This window comes from Mastomys coucha, unplaced genomic scaffold, assembly GCF_008632895.1.
Source record: "Mastomys coucha isolate ucsf_1 unplaced genomic scaffold, UCSF_Mcou_1 pScaffold20, whole genome shotgun sequence".
NCBI classification, from domain to species: domain Eukaryota; kingdom Metazoa; phylum Chordata; class Mammalia; order Rodentia; family Muridae; genus Mastomys; species Mastomys coucha.
Window position 1 is genome coordinate 122,083,604 of NW_022196903.1, and position 5,046 is coordinate 122,088,649.

The 5,046-nt window shown below is 49.1% G+C and overlaps 1 long non-coding RNA gene across 1 annotated transcript; it reads right to left on the reverse strand.

Moving 5' to 3' along the window:
- Positions 1–642: 642 nt before the first annotated feature.
- LOC116098347 lies at positions 643–2,663 on the reverse strand. The gene is made up of 2 exons (XR_004121817.1): positions 2,480–2,663; positions 643–1,625 (listed from the first exon to the last, which is right to left on the reverse strand). It is a non-coding gene; the product is annotated as an uncharacterized LOC116098347 (long non-coding RNA).
- Between the last annotated feature and the right edge of the window lie 2,383 nt (positions 2,664–5,046).

Here is a 5,046-nt window from a genome sequence, read left to right on the forward strand (position 1 = left end):
TCCCCTATCAATCACTCATTTAGAAAATGCTCTACAGGCTTGCCTACAGCCCCATTCTTATGGAGACACAGCTCATACCCCCTGTAATGTTTACATTAATTATTTGGGACAGCCTGGTTCTTAAGACACCCAGCACTAAAATACTCATACTAGTTGAGTTGACCACAGTAGTCACATAGTCACGCCTGGATTCATGGGTATATGACTATAGTCCTACATGGCCTCTGTTACGTTCAGATGACAAGGTCCCTGCAGAGGCTGAGTGTGGGACACTTGGTCTACATAGGATGGATGCTGTGAGAGAGAGGTGATTGGATCATGAGGGCTCAGCCTCCACCAGTGGATTGATCCACACATACTAAGTTGGGAATCTTGTTGTTGGAGACTCCAAGGTGTATTTTGTTTTTGGCAGCTATGTCTTGTCCTTGGATCTTGTACTCTTAGCTCTCATTGCTCACTGTTAAGGGGGAAGCTTTGCTCTGCAGTAAGTGTTCTGCCACCTCATGCCATCTCTGGGGGCCCAGAAAGAACTTATCAGGACTAAAACTTCTGATATTGAGTCGAAAGAAGTGCTTCCCGCTTAAACACCTTCAGTGTTATTCACAGAGATGAGAAATAACAGGCACTTCAGAGAAACAAGTATTCTAATCCATTTTTGAACAGCACTAGCATTTTAATGCGTTCACAAAGCATTCCCGAATCCAGAACAATACATGGTTAATTTTTCAGAATGTGTGCTCAATACGTTTTCCTTTTCCCCCTAAAGGTAACAAATCAGCGATGGCAAGAGTTAACTGACAACCTTGGGTTGTCTGTGAAACAATAGAAGAACTAGATTTTTGTCCACACACTCTTTACCCTTGGGTGTAAAGAAACTTGCTGACGTTCTTTAACATCTTGCTATAGCCATGTACAGATGGGTGGATATCCAGGTGAACGCACGCTGGGCCAGGACTCAAAGCTGGGGGTGAGGCGGTCCTCCGGAGCTGGTGGGCACCTTGAAGGGGTTGTCTACGACTGAAGGCAGGGGAATGTCCTGGTGATCTGGGGACCGGTGGGCAAGAATCAGAGATGTCCATGAACTATTTTATTTTCATGTCGCGTTTTCTTCACACCCTGGCCAGGCCTTTTCTGGTGTCCCGCACTTGGACGGAAACCAGGGTCAAGCTTCCAAGTGCTAGGTGGCCCCGGCAGGTTGCGGGAGGATTGAGTTTCGAGATCCGTAGTCATCCCTGAGGAAGGTGGCCTCCGGATGCAGCCTCCACGCGGTCGCGGACCTTCCGCTGTGAACGTGGAGGGCGGAAAGGCAGAGGAATCGCGAGTACAGACTAATCCACGCGCGGGCTGCGGGGCAGGGCGCTGGGCGGCGGAGACTTGCGGCTGAGCGTGCAGCCGCCTGGCGGAGGCGAGACTGTGTTCCCGGGCGTGGCCCGCGGGGGACGCGGGGCGGGAAGGACCTCCCGGGATCGTGCGGGTGTGGCTCGGTGAGGGCGGCGAGCTCTCCGGAGCTCAGCGGAGGGCGGGTGTGAGCCGGTGGAGAGCGTGGAACGGACGGAGAGCTGTCCGCACCACTGTGGCTGCCACGCTTCCGCTAAATACACGTTAGCTTGCATCACTAGGAGACACTTCAATAGAGCAATTTTTAGAGTTTCCTCCGCCGGTTCTGGTGGCGCAGACCGGTAGGATTTGCTGAAGGAGGCAGAGGCAGGAGGATCTTGCGAGTTCGAGGCCAGCCTGGGATACACACTTTTTCTTTCCTAATTTCAACAAAACCACAAATCCACCGCTGCGCTACACCCCAAATGTTTCTTCCGCCCGGAATCTGCACGGCTACCCACAGCTTCTCCAGCCGCTCAACACTGCAGCTTACAAACACTTATCCACGGACACCCCCGTGCACTCACGCTTGCCCACGCCGCACTCCACACCCTTCTCTCCCCTACAGGTTCTCTCTCCTCTCTACCATCCCCCTGCTCAGCTCTCTCGTGCCCTTTAGGTTTCTTTTCTCTAGTCCTGTACCACAACCGGTCGTCAGCCACTGCTCAGAGCAGAATGCTCTCTGTAAATGCTCGGGGTTTGTTTGTTTTTTAATTTTCTCCTCGAATGTTTGGTTCTATGCACAAGGAAAACAAATGAGAGTTGTTTAGTATCGAGAACACCAATACACTCAGCAGAAGGTGGTTGCGCAACACCTAGATCGCTACTTCAGAGAAAGAATGCGGGGCGGGTCCGGGCTGGAGAGGTGGCTCAGCCGTTAAAGGCTAAGGCCCGGAGCGAGCGGATTCGGAGCGAGCGGGTTCGGAGCGAGCGGGGCCGGAGCTCTCTCCAGCCACCTCTTTTACAATCTGACACCATACCTGCTCAAACAGACTACCGCTAGGTATGAAAACCACTATGTTAAACAACACAAAAAACAAGAAAAATCTATTCCTCACTGATGAAATTTAATTCAGGTTTAATTCTCAGAGCCCAACCTTACCAATTTAACTGAAATTCTCTGAAACGTCCTGAATTTCAATTAACTGGATTGAAGGTCCCCTTCAATTCTTCACAGACTTTCACAGACAGGCCCAGAGTCACACTTTCTCTGGCTGCTCTGTACCACGTCTCTTGTGCCTGGTGTTTTTGACCTCAACTTCAAGGGCTCACTGTGTGGGCTCACAGCGAACACCAGCCAAAGAGATCGGCCCTCCCCCCACTCCCCGATGCTGCGCCACACCCTGCACGTGACCCGCGGGTTTGTGCTCGGGCGCCTGCCCTATTCACTCAGTGTGAAGACCTCTTTCATTTACTGCATTTTCTTCCTCCCCACAATGCTGCTGCGGCCACCCGGGAGTCTCTATTTCCTTGTCCTCCTTGCCCTCCTCCTCATCCTTTTTCCCTTCTTTTGAACATATTTGTTGTCATTTCCTGAACCTTCCTTGACTTAGTTTGCTTTCTATAGGTCAGATGAAACACCAGGACCCAATAATAAGTTGGGTTCATTTGCTTACATGTCTTAGTCACACTCTGTCACACTCTGTCACTGAGGGAACTGAGGGCAAGAGCCGGGAGGCAGGACAAGGGAGGCCCTGGCAGAACGTTGCTTTCAGCCTTGCTGCACTCGACTTTCTTCTCAGTGTGGTTTCTTATATTTTCCAAGATCACCAGCCCTGGGGTAAAACTTTACCCAATATGCCAGTCTATCCTGTCCTATCGCATTTATCATCCATCAAGAAAGTACCTTGGCAGGCATGCCTACAGCCCATTCTAATGGGGGCATTTTCTCAATTGATGTTCCTTCCCACCCCCACCCCCCAACACCCACCCCTCCTCTGCCAGCTAATCCTAGCTTGTGTCAAGGTGACCAAAAATTGACCAGCAAAATTAACCCCTTGTCAACTTGACATACAAAGACTACTCTAGTAATTTTTCCTTTCTTGTTTGTCTCCAAGATGTAACGTTAATATTAATACCACAATACAAAACATAGTATAACTTTAAAAGTCCCACAGTCTTAAAATTGTTTTTAGCACTTTAGGAGTCTAAGTTCTACGTAAAAGTCTAATGTCTCTTTAAAGGTCTAAAGCCTGCCAACTGTGGGCGTCTATAAAATCCTGCACCCTCTAAAGCACCAGGACATAGGTCCTTTCTTGTTTCCTGGGCTCCTTTGCTAAGGACTCTCACTGTTCAGCTGGGAGGGCAAGACTTCCTGTCTATGGTGGCTATTGTGTTTCTGGGCTGGCTGACCAAGGTCCCCTATGTTGCTGACTATTAGCCAGGAGCTCAATGTTGCTTTCTAGTGGTCACCTCCTTACGACTTTGCTAAAATCTGTCAAGTAGTGAGCAGGCAGCCAGCAGGACCCCAGCATAGCCTGTGCTTCTGCCGCTGGCTGATTGGGGGGCCAGAGCTGTTAGTGGTTCATGCAACCCTGCAGTTTCAAGATCTTCCTCCTTCTGGACGGGATACTAGAGACCAAAGCTGAAAGTTTCTTGGGTTTCTTGGCTGTCCTGGAACTCACTCTGCAGACCAGGTTGGCCTCGAACTCAGAAATCTGCCTCTGCCTCCCAAGTGCTGGGATTAAAGGCTTGCAGTTTCTTCCTTCTTTTTTTTTTTTTTTTTTTTTTTTTTTTTTTTTTTTTTAAGGTCTGAGTGTATTTCTTTAAAAATGACATGAGGCTTTTACAATCATTGTAAAAGAGAAATGAAAAATCTGGCAGCTCAACAGTTGAGGTACCTCTGAGGCTATCTGAAACATACTGGGTCTAAAGCAGCAGCTATCTCCTCTGAACTGGTGCTGCATCTTCCAGGCCCAAATGCTCTGGGCCCGGGGGACTGCGAGAGATACATGAATCTGAGTCCTAGCCCATCTAAGTTCTAGTGCTAGACTGCATGTGAGTCTAAGTCCTTCTTCCCCCAGTCCTAGTGCTAGACTGAAGTCACGTAGGCAAGCAACCTCCACACACCAAGGTCAGCAGGGTCTGGTAGCTAGGTGTGAAGCAGGAGGAAGAGGGGTGGAGCCCTCCCTGTTGAGGTATTCTTATGCTAATTCTCTGGTTCTTGTTGGGCTCACAACCATCTGTACAGATACAGTTTCTTCCTTCTTAAGGGTAAAGAATGCCCTGCACTCTGCTCAGGCCACTCAGTGTGTAAGCCCACCCGCTGCTTCCGCCATTTGCCTGTTGTGAATTCTGTTGAGTCAACGTGGGTGAATAATTACAGGTCCAAGACCTCGAATGCACATCCTCTGGGTCTTGTATGCTCTGGGATAGTTTAGAATGTATTCCAACCTAATACTGAAAACTTGTAATATGATGAAACTGTGTGTGTGTGTGTGTGTGTGACTTCAGGCTAACATATTGTGTAGCCTGAAGCTTGAACTTTGTAGACAACATTGCCCTGTTGCAGTGTCAAAGCAAATTGGATATGCTTGAATATGCCTGATTTGCACCTTTGATTCTTGGGTATTCATGTTCAGGGGTGAGAGGTGAAGGCAATGGGACGGCTCTAGTTTCCTGTCTTGCTATGCGTTCTTCCCCACTCACATGCTTCTTTCTCTAGGATGC